The following is an 18,778-nucleotide window of genomic DNA, read 5'->3' as shown; positions in this document are numbered from 1 at the left end:
TCATCCAGAACTCAGCTGCCCATGTCCTAATTTGCACCAAGCCCCATTCACCTACCACTCCTGTGCTCGCTAACCTACATTGGCTCCTGGTGAAGAAATGTCTTGAATTTAGAATTCTCACTCTTGCTTTCAAATCTTTCCATGGCCTCGCCCTTCCTATCTCTGCAATCTCCTTCAGCCCACAACCCTCTGAGATTCTTCCCTCATCTAATTCTGGCCTCTTGAGCATCCTGAATTTTAGTTGCTCCACCATTGGTGGCCATGCTTTCAGTTGCCTAGGCCCTAAGCTCTGGAATTTCCTCCCTGCACCTCTCTGCCTTTCTATCTCACTTTCCTCAGCAACTCTCTCTGTCTCTCTACTGGTTTGTCATTCTTTCTGTTTACATCTTGCACAGTTCTCTGCTTCTTCTACAATCTCCAGAGAGAGGTTTGCTTTCAAATGATATGCAATGAGAGTGAAAGCCCATCCATACTCGCTAGCAGTAATAAAATTATTATTTTAAATAAAACACTAAGCAATGTGTTAGTCCTAGAAATTATTTTAGGCTTAGTTTATATTTTTAATTTGCAGTCTTGAAGAAATTTCAGTTTTGATTTCATTCTTAAAACTTAGTTTTAGCTTTGAAGAAAGTTTTAGGCAAAAGAACTTGGTTCTCTGGTGCTGGTGGAATGCAGTTTGCACATGTGGAGAGAAAGGAACTGAGACATGGCATCGATCAATTGAAGTCTGCCTTTAAAATTCCCTGACGTCTATATTTATTTTATTAAAGTTTACAATGCATGCAACACATAAAGGTGAATAAACTGGAAATGTCAATATTAAAAAGATACCAGTGTTGAAATTATTGTCTATGATAAATTACTTCTAACATTTTAGGACTTGAACTCAAAAATTTTATAACAAGTTTATTTGGCTCCACCTAGTGGGTGAATACTATAACTGTAAAAATGAAGAGTTTTAAAATGCATTTCGGACTAAAAACTGTACCCGTTTTTGGGCACTGGGGTCATGCTTCGTGACCTGCCCATGCCCATTCCCATTGAAGCAGGCAGCCCACAAACTTGGTGCTGCCTCCTCATTTGCCTGATTGTAGCATTGGTCCAGGCGGGGCCTGTACTGCTGGCTGCCTCAACGTTCAGCAGGAGGCCAAGCAGTGTGTGCTGCTAGCATGTAGTGCAGCCAGCCTGCTCCTCTGAAAGGCAGTTTGTCCCTTTTAAAGGGGAGCTGCATGCAGTGGAAGGGAGCTGCTGTATTGATACTGGCTGCAAGTAAGGGCTACACAAATGGAGCACCTGGAAAGGGAGACAGTTCCCAGGTTCAAGGATGTGGCGTTGGAAGCCTTAGTGATGGAAGTTGACAGAAGAAGAGGTGATGTTCTGCGTGGGGACCAGAAGGCCCTCAAGGCAAACCATCAGAAGGGAATGGGAGCAGGTGGCCAGGGAGTCTGGCTCCCAGGACCGGGCAGCAGTGACACAGAAGTTCCCTGATCTCACACGAATGGCGGAGCTCAGTGAATGTGTTTTCAAAGGACCTCTTACCCATTGTACCACCAACCTCTCATGCTGCTCAATGCACCACATACTCATCATTCACCCGTCAGCCATCCCTAGCACTCAGGACCCACGTCTAACATCCAGATACACTACCTCACCCTCACACACAATCCAGTGATGCCAGCCTCACACTCAGCTTTTGCTACTGCTCCAGCTATTCAGCTGTGGTTGGCACATCACCCAAACTCAGTGCAACACAATCGCTGACATCCTTCCCTCTCTCTTGCAGGACAAGACTGCACATGACCAAGTGGTAGTGGCTCTGTGGAACACGAACCTGCTGTGCTCTCTCAGGATGACAGTATTCATGCTCCCCTCACTGCCACTCCACAAGTGCCCTTGCTATTGCTAAAATAAAAGCAAAATACTGCAGATGATGGAAATCTGAAATATAAACAGAAAGTGCTGGAAATACTCAGCAGGTCTGGTAGCATCTGTGGAGAGAGATGCAGAATTAACGTTTCAGGTCAGTGACCTTTCATCAGAACTTGCTATTGCCTGTCAGCCAGCCAGCCCAGACTGCTACCACTCATGTTGAGGTGGTGTGAAGATGGGCCACCAAGGCCCAGAGCTGCTTGAGGGTGTCCTGCAAGGCCATCTTCAGTCTCTTCTGCTGAAATCATCAACCTTTCATCAGCCATGCTGCAGCTACTGGGGTAGCACTGCATAGGACCACTAGAACAGGCAAAGGCACCTGCAATACAGACACTAAAGGGAGTGCACAAGGGTGGGTGGTTCATTTTGCTTGCATGTTTGGATGCGTTTTTTGATAAAGATCTCATGGCAATGTTTTTGTGGGTGGCTTTGATTGCAGGATTCTGGCCTAGAGGATGCTGTGTTTGGACATTGCTGATGAATGGGAAGGTGGGGCATAACGGAGCAATGGAGGTGAAGGAATGCCATCTTAAGGGAACCAGAACAGGTGTTCATGGGCAGCCATCCGGAATGAAAGCACCCAGGATGCCTCCTCCTCCTCCCTCTGTACACAGCTTCCACTCTCTGTAGTCTCTGCTCCATCTCTCTGTTGTGTTGCAGACCCAGAGACATTGCAACTACAGTCCCATACCCTTTTTTTAAAAATTCAGTCGTGGAATGTGGGCGCCACTGGCTAGGCCAGCATTTATTGCCAATCCCTAATTGCCCTTGAGCCGCTGCAGTTCTTGGGGTATAGGTACACCCACAGTGTTGTTAGGAAGGGAGTTTCAGGAGTTTGACCCAGCGACAGTGAAGGAACGGCGATATAGTTCCAAGACAGGATGGTCTGTGGCTTGGAGAGGAACTTGCAGGTGGTGGTGTTCCCATGCATCTACTTCCCTTGTCCTTCTAGGTGGTAGAGGTCGTGAGTTTGGAAGGTGTTGTCGAAGGAACCTTGGTGAGTTGCTGCAGTGCATCTTGTAGATGGTACACACTGCTGCCACTGTGTGTCAGTAGTGGAGTGTGTGAATGTTGAAAGTGATAGATGGGGTGCCAATCAAGCGGGCTGCTTTGTCCTGGATGGTGTCGAGCTTCTTGAGTGTTGTTGGAGCTGCACCCATCCAGACATGTGAAGAGTATTCCATCACACTCCTGACTTGTACCTTGTAGATGGTGGACGGGCACTGGGGAGACAGGAGGTGAGGTACTCACTGCAGAATTCTCAGCCTCTGACCTTTTCTTGGTGGAGTTGAAAGTTCTGATGAAAGGTAACAGATCTGAAATGTTAATTCTGTTTCTCTTTCCACAGATGCTGCCAGACCTGCTGAGTATTTCTAGCACTTTCTGTTTTTATTTCAGATTTCCAGCATATGCAGTATTTTGCTTTTAGTTTCGTGTTTAACACTCCTTATTAATTGTAAAATGTGGTGGGCATTAACTGAGGATTCATTTGCGCTCCTATAAATAAGAAGAGACTGAAACTGTGGTGCTTGGGTTTTGGAGGGGCATATTTGGAATATGTATCTCTGTAAATAAAAGCTTATAAAGATAAAGATTGGACTCTAGTTCTGTCCTTCATCCCTGACTTCCTGGAATAAAACTCCCTGCCAAATCCAGCAACTCACCACAGCAGTTACAAAAAGTCTATAGTACTTCCACAAACTTTACAATACCAGAACAATAATGTATCCAAATTTGCTGATGATACAAAGCTAGGTCGGAATGTAAGCTGTGAGGAAGGCACAAAGAGACTGACAAAGAAAATGACAGGTTAAGTGAGTGGGCAACAAGGTGGCGGATGGAGTACAATGTGGTTAAGTGTGAGTTTATTCACTTTGGATGTAAGAATGAAAAAACAGAATATTTTTTGCCCTTTATTACAAGTAGATTGGAGTACACGAATAAGGATGTCTTGCTATAATTGTACGGGGCAATAGTGAGACCACACTTGGAGTATTGTGCACACTTCTAGTCTCCATATCTAGGAAAGGATAAACTTGCCTTGAATGTGATACAGTTAAGGTTCACTAGATTAGTTCCCTGGAATGATAGGGTTGTCCTATGATAACAGGCTGAGTAAATTGGGCCTACACTGTCTGGAGTTTAGAAGAATGAGAAACATACAAGATTCTGAAGGGACTTGACAGGGTAAACACTGAAAGGGTGTTTCCCCTAACTGGGGAATCTATGACACTGGGGCACAGTCTCAGGATAAGGGGTTGATCATTTAGGATTGAGATGAGAAGAAATTTCATAGAGGGTTGTGAATCTTTGGAATTGTCTGCCCCAGAGTGTTGTGGATGCTCCATTATTGAATACATTTAAGACTGATATTGATGGATTTTTGATCTCTCAGGGAATCAAGGAACATGGAGAGCAGGCAGGAAAGTGGAGTTGAGGTAGAAGATCAGCTCTGTCCATATTAGATGGTGGAGCAGGCTTGAAGGGCCAAATAGCCTACACCTGCTCCTATTTCTTCTGTTCTTATAGAAGTTAGTCTACATCATCTTACCTGCAAGTTGGATAATGGCCCTTTAAATAGCACTATTGATGTGTCCCTCTTGCAGCTGAATGCATGTTCTTCGATGAGTGGCAAGCGAATGTGCTCAGTGGACTTGTGCAGTCCAAGTTGGGAATGCATACATCTAATCAGCCCGGACTGCTGTTGGACATCATAGTCTGGCCAGTTGGGAAGCTTCTGGTGCATGCACAGCATGCCAGGTCAAGCACTCTTCCCAGTGTGGGGCATCACATGGGTTATGCTGGAAGCAGCTGAAAGTGTTGTGTGCCCTACTTGAAGAGACACTGGCTCTGTATCACTGGCTGTAGCAACACTATGGATCTGAATTTCCAGCTGCTATAATCAGGTTCGAAGCAGAGTTTACTGGCAATGTTATGGCCTGTGAATGACCTCAAATTCGTTAATGGAATACACATGATTGAACATTGATGTAACTTATATTTCTAACCAATTAGCTCTAAATTGCCTTCTGGCAATTGTAATATTATGTTGCATATATCCATGGTGTTGCCTAATGTTAGTCAGAGAACATACTCTTTATTATGACTAGAATGGTAACATGTGATGAATTATTATACAAAAGGAGATGCACTCCATTTGCCACGCACTTGGGATTTGTTTTGCAGACCTGTTAGAAAGCAATAAACATAATAAGCACCTAAACCGAAGGGAATAAATGATGTATGTCTACATCATCATATCACAAGAAATGTTTTCCTTCTGCTCTGAAAAAATACTTGTGACGACTTTAAAATGATAGTTAATCGTTTCTTGTAAAAGTAAATAGCATGGAAGTTAAGTATACTGTATTGTGAAGAATTGTTTTTCATGGTTAAGTATTGCCATATGTTATGAGTCTGATTTTAAATCCATATGGAGCTTAATGTGAAGATGGAAGGACTTTATACTAAATAGGAGGTTTGGGAATATTGATAATCTAACTCTTGAAAACTTGCAGGTTTCCACTTTAAAATTAAACAGACTCATTTTATTGTCTTTTTAAAAAAAAAGCAGAACTGAAAAGAGTCTTATTCACAAGGTGAGAAATGTTATTCATAGAGAATGGAACCTTCTTTTTGGCGGGCACTTATCTCCCCCACCAAAGTATACTTCCATTTCCCAAACATACAGAAAACATTACAGCATAGTGGGTTGGAATATTGCTTTAAAATCTGCTTTCCAATCCAACTCAGGCTGATAGAAGGAAGATATGCTTTTTGACAGCCTGCAGCTTTTGAGGTACACTTTCTGCCTGATATAGTGGCTGCTGTATCTCTTATCTTTGCACTCTGAGACTGTCTCTCCTCCTCCATCACTGTGTTATATCTGCTGGTGGCTACTGCATCCATGTTCTTGGACTAAGAGCTCCTCTGTGCTATTCACTATTGTGTTGATATTTGGAAATCACATCATTGTTAGGTTTCTCGATCTGATGTGAAGCATAACAATTGCTCTTCTATTTGACTTTGATTTGGAATTCTGCACCAGTTCATCATGAGTGACTTCCAGGCAGACGGTAAGTAAAAATCAGATTTTTCTTTCAATTTTCATGAACTTTATGCTTTTTTTTTGCAAAAGGTAGAGGTGACCTGAGCAGTAGCGAACAAGGAAAATAGATAATTAATGATCTCGCTTGATATCATGGGGGTCAATTTTAACTCCTCCCAGCACCACCTACCCCCTGCCTCCCCTTCCCTACACCACCTCCCCCCCCCCAACTCCCGCATACCCCCGCCAGGAGGAAATCAGGCAGGGGAACAGTTAAAACGGAGAGGAGAATTTGCCTACTCTTTTCCACCCAGGTCTGGCTAACTGCAATTTTAAATTGCGGGTAGCAAGGATATCCTTCCCAAGTCAGTAGAGTCCTCTTTGAATGTGCAGATCAGGTTTTAACGTTGTCGCTGGGGCCCAAACTGCTATTTTAACCCAATGCCTGAGTGGGGAAGCAGTGTTGGCTTCTCCGACAGCCAAACCTTCCAGGAACAGCAGCCAGGGTCAAAAAATAAATTTTAAAAGCGCCGGGCAACTTTGGGCCTCTTGTGCCTTGCAATTTCCACCTTCATCCCCTGATCAGGCAGCCACCTCCTGAATGTTTTGGTCAATAAGCCAGCAAACACCATTTGAATAAGGCCCAGCCGTTAAAATTGGTTGAACCTCCTTGCTTCTGCTCCCAGACAGGCCAGCTGTTTCCTTTACCATGTTACCAGCCCTGGAGTTAAAATTGAGTCATATGACATATCCTTTTTATTAAGGATAGTGAATATCAGGTCCATTGGGTTGAAGTGTAATTAAGTATGGCCAGAAGCCAATAACGGGATTGTTTTACATATGTCACAAAACACCTTCCAGTCATATATAAAAAGGTCAGAAAACTCAAACTGGCATTAAATAAGTTAAATGCTATTTACCATTACCTTCACCTGATAGAAATGTGGTGATTTCACTGATACCTGGGCAAAAACTTCTGTCGTGTATTCAGTTTGCCAAAATCAATAAAGCTGGTCTTTAGAAACTGATTTACAATTTTGTAATGTATCACACAGAAAGGAAATCCTGCAGCCTCCAGAAAACAGCTGGCCTGATCTATAGTAATAGCTGTGTTATGGCGAAACCCCTGATCAATCACAGAACTGCAGTAGAAAACATTTTGGAGGGGGAATTTTCCTCTTCAGGATGGAGCTTCGGGAAGGTGACCTCTGTTCACTTCTTCATATCAGCCCCAATCCTAACCCATTTCTTGGGATCACCAGGAATGGAGAATTTTAGCTGTGAGAAAAGATGGGATAGGCTGGGGGTTTTCTCTTTGGAACAGCAGAGGCTGCGGGGAGATTTAATTGCAGTGTACAAAATTATGAGGGACCTAGATAGAATGGATAAGGACCTATTTCCCTCAGTAGGGAGCCCAATAACCAGGAGGCGTAGATTTAAAGTAATTGTCAGAGGATTAAAGGAGAGTTGAGGAGATTTTTTTTCACTGAGAAGGTGGTGGGGGGCTGGAACTCATGGCCTGGAAGGGTGGTAGAGGTAGAAACCCTCACACATTGAAAAAGTACTTGGATATGCACTTGTAATGCTGTAACCTACAGGGCTGCAGAGCAAAAGCTGGGAAGCAGGATTAGATTGGATAGCTCTTTTTCAGCCGGTACAGACACATCAGGTTGAATGGCCTCCTTCTGTGCATTAAATGTTCTATGTTTCTGTTCTATGATTTATAAGGAGGCAAGCAGTGAATGGAGGTAATTTGTCTGCATTGGGGAAACCTGGAAATGTGGAGATCCTTCAAATTAAATGACCAGATCTCATGATAATTATCCTTCTCCATATCGGGCTGGGTAACCGCCCAGATTGAGAGGCGGCAAGGGGTTAGATTGCAGGGTGGGTAGATAGTTGTGGGAAATTCGGGGGTGCGGGGGCAGAGGGTAGGGATCAGGCACAGTAGATGGCAGTGGAAAAAATCGCAGGTGGGCAGAATCTCAGGTGGAGGTTGCAGGGAGGAGGTTGCGGGGGAATCACCGTTTGGGATCAGATTCCAGAAGGGCTGAAGTTCAGATTGTGGGGGAGTTGAAAATTGGATCATGGGTGGAAGTTGGTTGATTGTGGGGACAGAATCTGATCGTGGCAGGTTTGCTTGAGGGCTGGGTGGTGTGGTGGGGAAGTCCTCCTGCTCCTCCTTGTCCACAAACAGTGCTGAAAATCACTTAACTTGCCCAGTCTGGCCGTACTCACCTCCATTTAGCTGCCAGGTTTCCTGAGCCCTGAGGAAAACCTGACCCTCAGCCGTTAAATCCATATGGCTGCTAAAATGTGAGACGCACAGCCTCATATAAATAATAATTCCTGATATACTCATGTGAGTGGATTTCTTGTCCAACTCCTATTCACTGGAAGTAAGCGTGTTCATGATGGGACAGCGGCCCCATTTTAAAGAATTTAACCCCATCCTCTGCCCTTCTCCCGGCTGTCCTAGGGGCAGGGATAATATTTGCACCATGGTGTCTCCCAACTAGGGGCGGGGATAATATTTACCCCATGGTATCACCCAACTACTGGTTGCCATTTACTTCTTCCCTTCTTCATTTTCAACTCCAGAATAGTCCTGCACTAGGAGTCTTGTCCTTTTCACCTAGTTTTCCTGATAATAAAGATATTCACTTATCACAAGTGCAGACCAAATGAGTGGAATTGAACACAGATTACAGAGATCACAGAGATCACAGAGTGGGGACAGATCACAGTGGGGACTCATCACAGGGGGGAAATCGTGCGGGAGATTATGGGAGAGATCGTGAGGGGAGAGTGCAGGGGGAAGAACATGCTGGGAAGATCATAAGGAGAGATTGTGGGTGAAGATCACAAGGGGAGACAGCAGGGGGAGATTATGGGTTGGCATCAGATTGCAGAGTGACTGACGTTCAGATTGCACAGGATTGAAGATTGATTAATGATGGAAGTTGATTGATCGTGGGGATGGAGGCTGATCATGGAAGATTTGCTCAAGGGATAGTAGGGGTAGTACTCCTGCTTTTCCTGGCTCACAGGAAGTGCTGGAAAATATTTACCTGCTGGATCCAGCAGTTCTCAGCTCCCTTTAGTTGCAGGGTTACCCCCAACAAGCTCCCCTGCAATCTCCCTCCACAATCTCCCCATGATCTCTCCCAGCCCCCACAAACTGCAGGGTTACCTGAGCCCTGGGAAGCCCAGCCTGCAGCCGTTATATCTTCATTGCTGCTAAAACCTGAGGCACGCAGCTTTATTTAAATTTATAATTCCTGATCTACCTTGCAAGAATGGGTTACTCATCCAACCCTCAACCTAGGCCAGTTAATCAAGAAGTAGGTGTGCTGTGGCAAGTTGGGATTAGCCGTCCCATTTTTAAGAATTTAACTCCATTCTCCTCCTGTCTTTCCCCCCGGGGGATTAAAAGTCAACAACTGGTTCTTCATTTACTTCATCCTCTCATACTTTTTTCAACTTTAGAGTTGTTCTGAAACTAGCAGCCTTATCCTTTTCACTTAACTACCCCAATAATAAATATGGCATTATCTCTCTCGTCACAAGTGCAGACCAAACGAATAGAAACTGAACATAGATTCCCATTCCTCACGTTCTAAATTGGTACCTAGGCTTTATTGTCAACTTGATGATATCCAAGTCTTCAATGAGATAAAACATCACAACAAGTTTTTTTTATTCATTCATGGGATGTGGGCATCGCTGGATAGGCCAGCATTTATTATCCATCCCTAATTGCCCTTGAGAAGGTGATGGTGAGCTGCCTTCTTGAACCGCTGCAGTAATGGGGTGTAGGTACACCCACAGTGCTGTTCAACTGAATTAGTTGACTCTATATGCATCCAGCTTTCTTGGAAGATTTGTGGTTTAGAGTATGTAAGATAGGGTAGAAGGATGACTTTCCAGTTTATCACCAGGCTAGATCAAAGTCTAAATGAAATGTCTCAGTGGGTTTCCAATTCCAATTTATCATTCTTGCTTTTGCTTAAAAATAAAAGAATATCTCACTTAAGCATGTTATCACAGTAAAATCATCAATTGTAATTCTATACTGTAGTGGCCCAATTTCTTAAAAATATATTTAATCCTTTTAGGCTATATTACACTTAAGATATAGATTGCAGTACTTAAATTAAATTGATAAGCATAAATACATTTAACAAATCAAAACCATTGCAAACTTGATGCAATGTTAAACATTATCCCACTGTTACCTCATATTCTCCGAACATTTGTTTGCAAATAAATCAATTTGTAAGCATGGTTTTGTTGTTGACTCACCAACCAAAAGCTGGTTTCTGTAGTCAGTTCCTAGAAAACCCAATCCAGGTATTTATAGAAGACCATACAAATCTGTTCTTTATCTCAAGTATGTTGGAAGTTTTGCACAAAAATTAATAAATCGTTTTCCAGAAAAACTCAAACAATTAAAAAACTACTCATCTTATTAAAAGCATATGCGGGCGCTTCATTTTGATTTTTGTTGCCAAATCTAATGTATCGCTCCAACATATGATATCTTTGACAAGGACAAAGCTGTTGATTCCAGGGGGCCTCTGTAATTTGGAACTGGCTTCAATTGGGCTCACAGCAACAGTTAAAACCACCCTATTTATACTGGAGATAGCGAGCCAAATGGCTGATAATTAAAGATGATGACTACCCTTGATGATTAATGAAGCACTAAGGGTACATTAAATAATCTAAAAACATAGTAATTAAAATTATTTATATCGTAAAATGTTGGCGTTGAGTTTGGATTGTGGAAGAAATGGAACAAATTGTGAATCCAAATATCAACCCATTAAGGGTAATTAACCATACAACACATGAGTAGAAAAGTCTAATGATTGTTTCCACTGACAAAAATGTGATAAAATACCTATCACACATTGGAATATTTTGGTAATGTGCTTATTGTGGATTCTAACATGCTATGGATCATTTTGAGACAAAGCAAAGGAATGTGTTTAAACAAACCCGATGCTAAATTATAGATAAAAACACACTCTTTAGGTTAATTATTACCAGAATGTTACGTCCTTCTTTATTCCTACCAACTGGCTGCACATTCAGCAGGGGGCCCAGGTCTGTGCGAGGCCAGCACAAGTTTCAGCACTTCGTAAACATAGCCTGCGCCTCTTAAAGGGGAGGTGCATTCTGGCTGTAGCAGCTAATGGAACATGTTTCAGAGGAGAGTTCCAATGGGGCCACTGACTAGAGAGGGGGCTCCCAGGTTAGCTGATGCAGTGCTGGAGGCCTTACTTGAGAAGGTGGAAAGGAGGAGAGGGATCATGTTTCCACAGGTGATTAAGAGGTCCACAGGTGAGACACTACAAAGGGAATGGGAATCGTTCACTACCGCGCTCAATTCAAGGAGTCCGGCCCCGAGGACCTGGTTGAAGTGCTGCAAAAAAAAGTTTAATGACCTCACACGAGAGTTCAAGGGCATCGCTCACCTTTTATCTGCTGCACCACCAACCTCACACACTGCACAATGCACCACATCCCCATCACTCTCCCATCAGTAATCTCTAGAATTCAGGACTCATACCTAACATACACAGAATCACAGCATTGTTACAGCCCATCATGTCGGCACCGGCTCTTCGAAAGAGCCATGCCATTCCCCCACCTTCTCCCCATAATCTTGCACATTTTTCCTTTTCAGATATCAGTCTAATTCCCTTTTGAATGCTTCAATTGAACCTGCCTCCACCATATGCACAGGCAGCGCATTTCAGATCTTAACCACTCGCTGCGTGAAAAAGTTTTTCCTCATGTCACTTTTGCTTCTTTTACCAATTACTTTAAACCTGTGCTCTCTCGTTCTCGATCCTTTCATGAGTGGGAAGAGATTCTCTCTATCTTCTCTGTTCGGACCCCTCATGATTTTGACTACCTCTATCAAATCACCTCTTAGCCTTCTCTTCTCCAAGGAAAACAGTCCTAACTTCTCCAATCTATTTTCACAACTGAAGCTCCTAATCCCCAGAACCATTCTCGGAAATCTTTTCTGCACACACTCTAACGCCTTCACATCCTTCCTAAAGTGTGGTGCCCAGAACTGGATGCAATACTCCAGCTGAGGCCAAACTAGTGTCTCATACAAGTTCAACATAACCTTCTTACTCTTGTACTCTATTCCCCTGTTAATAAAGTCCAGGATACTGTATGCTTTATTAACTGCTCTCTCAACCTATCCTGCCACCTTCAATGACTTATGCACATATACACCCAGGTCCCTCAGCCCCTGCACCCCCTTTAGAATTGTACCCTTTATTTTATATTGTGTCTCCATGTTCTTCCTACCAAAATGTATCACTTAACATTTCTCCGCATTGAACTCTATTTGCCACCTGTCTGCCCATTCCACCACCTGGCTATGTCCTTTTGATGTTCTACACTATCCTCCTCACAGTTTGCAATGCTTCCAAGTTTTGTATTATCCGCAAACTTTGAAATTGTGCCCTGTACACTAAGGTCATTAATATATATCAGGAAAAGCAAGGGTCCCGATATTGACCCCTGGAGAACTCCACTACAAACCTTACTCCAGCCCGAAAAACATCAATTAACCACTATTTTTTTATTTTCTGTCACTCAGCCAATTTCGTATCCATGTTGCTACTGTCCCATTTATTCCACGAGCTATAACTTTGCTCACAAATGTGTTGTGTGGCACTGTATCATATGCCTTTTGGGATTTCAAGTACACAACATCAACTGCATTGCCCTCATCAGCCCTCTCTGTTACCTCTTCAAGAAACTCCCGAAGTTAGTTAGCTCCATCTCACTCTCATATACTTACCACTGCTGTAAGCCTCACACCCACATCTCACAGTTTCCACATACTTTCAGCTATGTCAAGTACATCACCCAGACACCTTGCAACACATTTCATTGACATTCTTCCCTCTCTCTTGCAAGACAAAGTTGCATATAGCAGCAGCAGAGAACCAACAGGGCAAAGGCACACCTGCATTACCTGAGCCCATTTGGAGGAGAAAGTGCTGTGAATTACTGGGCTTGGAATGACTGAGACCATTACAACCGGCATCACTGAGAATTCCCAGGATGATGGTATGTTCTTTCCTTATGCACCTTCTCAAATCCCACTTCACCCTCATCTTGCATGAAGTGCAAGCTGCAGATGGTGTGAGCATGGACCTCTTGCTTTCCACCTAAACCTCCCCTCTTCCCTCATCCCAACCTTCCCTTTCTACATTTAGCTTTAAGATCCCCAAGACCTGATGCCTGGCCAGCCAGTGCAGCCTCACCACGAAGGGCATGAGCAAGAGCACACATCTGATGAAGAAGCACTGCCATGTTATCTGACACTCACAATCACCCATTCAGTTACGGGCACTGTGCATACTTTAGAGGCAAGTATAGAGGTGAGATCAGTGCATGTTGAATGGCACGAGTGAGCTGCAGCCAAACCAGAGGGAAAGGATAGCACATATGCCAGCTCTCCAAACAGCAAGTTACAGATGGGTTCTGCCTCTGTTGAGGATATTGATGGAGCAACGTACAGGAGAACGCTGATGGTCAGTCACACAAAGATGCTTGGTGCATTAGCAGGCCTCACACAGATCTTGTTGTCGCTGTCTAGTTGTTGTGTTGTTGCTTTTATGTAGCAATAAGGAACCAAACAATCTTAAATTGAGTAGGCATTAACTGTGGGTTCTTTATTTTTACAGTACCACTTTTGCAAGTGAGCTCTGTCTTATACGTGTGACTAGATTACTTGCTCAACTCCAACCAATTGATTACATGCTGAATGGCATCACTTCCTGTGATGCTTTGTGGAATATTTACATTGTTAAAGCGATATCACAACAGTGGCCAACTCTTGATCCACCCTGACGCAATGGCTGGTGACCAATGTCCCAGCTTTCATTGCAGCACAGCCACTCGATTTCTCAGTGCCGCAGTGAAAGCATGAGATCCATGATTTTTGCCAAGCAAGCTCAGCTTGATTCTATGCAGGCTCAGACTGCTGCCATCATTGCTGCAGGAGTATGGACACATTGCCGATCCCTGCACACAGCTGACACAAGTACAGCTGGGAGCGTTTAAGAGGTGACGGTAACAGGAACTTTGACTTCCAAAATAGCAGGTTAGGTGCCAAATCAGTGTTAGATGCTGAGTGTCATCACGTTTCTTCCCATTCTGCATGCTTCTGGCACACGCAAGGCATACCCAAGCTCGCACCTTTCCAAGCATGTTGTGCTGTGTGGGCCATGATGGAATTTGCTGGAAGCGGATGGGATGCCATATTGGGGACCGCGGACTCCCATAGTGCTGACAACAGCGTGCTGCAGAACCCAATTTTCCAATTTATGAGTTCCCAATTTCAGTTTTTGATTCTTCTTTTTGCTTAAAAATAAAAGAATATCTCACTAAAGCCTTTTATTGCATTAAAACCATGAGTTATAATTCTATATTGTAATGGCTAATTCCTTAAAAATATATTTAACCCTTTTAGACTGTATTACATTTAAGATATGTATTGCAGTTCTTAAATTAAATCAAATCAAAACTAGTGCAAACTTGGTGCAGTATTAAAGATTATCCCATTCTTACCACACATTTTCCTAACTTTGCTCTGAAATAAGTCACTTCATGGTTTTATTGTTGATTCGCTGAACTGTAGCTGATTTCTACAGTCAGTTCCCAGAAAAATCAATCCAGGTATTTAGCGAAGACCATATAAATCTGATCTTTATCTCAAATATCGAGCAAGTTTTATTTAAAAAATTGATAAATCGTTTCCAGAAAAACTTGCTCAACTCCAACCAACTGATCACATGCTGAATGACATCACTTCCTGTGATGCTGTGTGGAGTATTTACATTGTTAAAGAGATATCACAACAGTGGCCAACTCTTGACAGCGGATCCACCCCTGATGCAACAACTGGTTGCACTGTAGCACAGGCAGAGCCACCCAATTTCTCAGTGCCACAGAGATCCATGACTGTTGCCAAGCAAGCTCAGCTTGATGCTATGCAGGCTCAGATACTTAAAAAAGATCAAATTATTAAAAGCATATGCAGGCATCTCATTTTGATTTCTGTTGCCAAATCCGATGTACCTCTTCAACATTCTATGTCTTTGACGAGGACAAGGGCTTCAAAATTGGGCTCCCTAAAACACCACACACATACAAGCATGTGTGGGAAATAAATATTGGATATTTCTTTTCCAATTATTTGTCCAGAGAGTGTACTTATTATTATCTTGGAAAGTTATGTGTCAGAGAAAAAAAGGTGGGTAAGTAAGTCAGATATAGGATTAGTCTATATTGAGCAGGTTGCTGTTGACCACTATATGGGGCAGTTGACTGTTAATACAATGTGAGGCCTTGGGCAGAATATTTGGAATATTTTATTTTTGGGAACATCTGCATGCTCATGTGGGAGCTTTCTATCTGGCTGTGGGGAATTCTGTTCCTCCTGCAAGTACTCCACCTGGATGTTTAACTGGAGGGCAGATTTGTGCAGCACAATCTTTTGCACCCTATGGGCAGAATTTCCGCAGAGTCCTCTGGATCTCATTGGTAGCTCAGCGAGGACCCTGGAGAAACAGCAGGGATAGAGGTTGTAGTGGGAGATCTGGAGCATCATTACAGAAGGTTTTGGGCTTGCTGTGATAGATTTGATTATCATTCCAGTAGCTGCATGTGCCTCGCTGTAGCACTGATTGCCTGAGTGTCGGACAGTTATCTTTAGCCATGGCTGTGAAAGGTATCCTTGACCTTCTAACAGTAAACTGGGTAATTTTCTTTGTGACTTGAACAATGCATATACCAGGGTTGTCCGAGGATGAAAGCATTGCAACTGTTGTGGGCATTTACTTGCAGGTTTCTATGCCCAGTTCGTGTAAGCACAAAAGTTGTGGATAGGTGTCTGGTGTGTTGCATCTATGACCCTCTGGACTCAAGGAAATCCTGGCATGTAAAGAAGTCCAAACTAATGCCAAGACACTGTTGATTGCCCTCAAACACTGAGATCACTTGGTTGCTTTTTGCGATGTATATCACCTAGTGTATGTGCGTTTGGGTGTCAGATTGGCAGTTACGGTGATATCTCCCTTGGATGTCCAAAAGAGTCCTGACACATTGGCGTTGCCATACCTGGACTGAGTGTGGTTTCAGGCCTGCTTTAGACATACTCCATTATTCTGTCGCAGCCTCTCTGCTGAAGAGCAACGTTCTGAGCCACTGTTCCTCTGACGCATTGAGCTACAGTAACCTTAGAACAAAGAACAAAGAACAGTACAGCACAGGAACAGGCCATTCGGCCCTCCAAGCCTGCGCCGATCTTGATGCCTGCCTAAACTAAAACCTTCTGCACTTCTGGGGACCATATCCCTCTATTCCCATCTTATTCATGGATTTGTCAAGATGCCTCTTAAACGTCGCTATCGTACCTGCTTCCACCACCTCCCCCGGCAGCAAGTTCCAGGCACTCACCACCCTCTGTGTAAAGAACTTGCCTCGCACATCCCCTCTAAACTTTGCCCCTCTCACCTTAAACCTATGTCCCCTAGTAACTGACTCTACCACCCTGGGAAAAAGCTTCTGACTATCCACTCTGTCCATGCCGCTCATAACTTTGTAAACCTCTATCATGTCGCCCCTCCACCTCCGTCGTTCCAGTGAAAACAATCTGAGTTTATCCAACCTCTCCTCATAGCTAATGCCCTCCAGACCAGGCAACATCCTGGTAAACCTCTTCTGTACCCTCTCCAAAGCCTCCACGTCCTTCTGGTAGTGTTGGGACCAGAATTGCACGCAATATTCTAAGTGTGGCCGAACTAAATTTCTGTACAGCTGCAGCATGACTTGCCAATTTTTATACTCTATGCCCCAACCGATGAAGGCAAGCATGCCGTATGCCTTCTTGACTACCTTATCCACCTGCGTTGCCACTTTCAGTGGCCTGTGGACCTGTACGCCCAAATCTCGCTGCCTGTCAATACTCCTAAGGGTTCTGTCATTTACTGTATACTTCCCACCTGAATTAGACCTTCCAAAATGCATTACCTCACATTTGTCTGGATTAAACTCCATCTGCCATTTCTCCGCCCAAGTCTCCAACCGATCTATATCCTGCTGTAACCTCTTACAATCCTCATCACTATCCGCAACTCCACCAACCTTTGTGTCATCCGCAAACTTACTAATCAGACCAGCTACATTTTCCTCCAAATCATTTATATATACTACAAAGAGCAAAGGTCCAAGCACTGATCCCTGCGGAACACCACTAGTCACATCCCTCCATTCAGAAAAGCACCCTTCCACTGCTACCCTCTGCCTTCTATGACCGAGCCAGTTCTGTCTCCATCTTGCCAGCTCACCTCTGATCCCGTGTGACTTCACCTTTTGTACCAGTCTGCCATGAGGGACCTTGTCAAAGGCTTTACTGAAGTCCATATAGATAACATCCACTGCCCTTCCTTCATCAATCATCTTTGTCACTTCCTCAAAAAACTCAATCAATTTAGTGAAACATGACCTCCCCTTCACAAAACCATGCTGCCTCTCGCTAATAAGTTCGTTTCTTTCCAAATGGGAGTAAATCCTGTCCCGAAGAATCCTCTCTAATAATTTCCCGACCACTGACATAAGGCTCACCGGCTTATAATTTCCTGGATTATCTTTACTACCCTTCTTAAACAAAGGAACAACATTGGCTATTCTCCAGTCCTCTGGGACCTCACCTGCAGCCAATGAGGATGCAAAGGTTTCTGTCAAGGCCCCAGCAATTTCTTCCCTTGCCTCCCTCAGTATTCTGGGGTAGATCCCATCAGGCCCTGGGGACTTATCTACCTTAATACTTTGCAAGACACCTAACACCTCCTCCTTTTTGATAATGAGATGACTGAGACTATCTACACTCCCTTCCCTAGGCTCATCATCCACCAAGTCCTTCTGTTTGGTGAATACTGATGCAAAGTACTCATGTAGTACCTCGCCCATTTCCTCTGGCTCCACACATAGATTCCCTTCTCTGCCCTTGAGTGGGCTAGCCCTTTCCCTAGTTACCCTCTTGCTCTTTATATATGTATAAAAAGCCTTGGGATTTTCCTTAATCCTGTTTACCAATGACTTTTCATGACCCCTTTTAGCCCTCCTGACTCCTTGCTTAAGTTTCTTCCTACTGCCTTTATATTCCTCAAGAGATTTGTCTGTTCCTAGCCTTCCAGCCCTTACGAATGCTTCCTTTTTCTTTTTGACTAGGCTCACAATATCCCACATTATCCAAGGTTCCCGAAACTTGCCAAACTTATCCTTCTTCCTCACTGGAACATGCTGGTCCTGGATTCTAATCAACTGACGTTTGAAAGACTCCCACATGTCAGATGTTGATTTACCCTCAAACAGCCGCCCCCAATCTAAATTCTTCAGTTCCTGCCTAATATTGTTATAATTAGCCTTCCCCCAATTTAGCACCTTCACCCGAGGACTACTCTTATCCTTATCCACAAGTACCTTAAAACTTATGGAATTATGGTCACTGTTCCCGAAATGCTCCCCCACTGAAACTTCGACCACCTGGCTGGGCTCATTCCCCAATACCAGGTCCAGTACGACCCCATCCCTAGTTGGACTATCTACATATTGTTTCAAGAAGCCCTCCTGGATGCTCCTTACAAATTCTGCCCCATCCAAGCCCCTAGCACTAAGTGAGTCCCAGTCAATATAGGGGAAGTTAAAATCACCCACCACTACAACCCTGTTACCTTTACATCTTTCCAAGATCTG

The sequence above is a fragment of the Heterodontus francisci genome, chromosome 17, assembly GCF_036365525.1.
Source record: "Heterodontus francisci isolate sHetFra1 chromosome 17, sHetFra1.hap1, whole genome shotgun sequence".
Classification (NCBI taxonomy): domain Eukaryota; kingdom Metazoa; phylum Chordata; class Chondrichthyes; order Heterodontiformes; family Heterodontidae; genus Heterodontus; species Heterodontus francisci.
Note: the sequence above shows the minus strand (reverse complement) of the source record.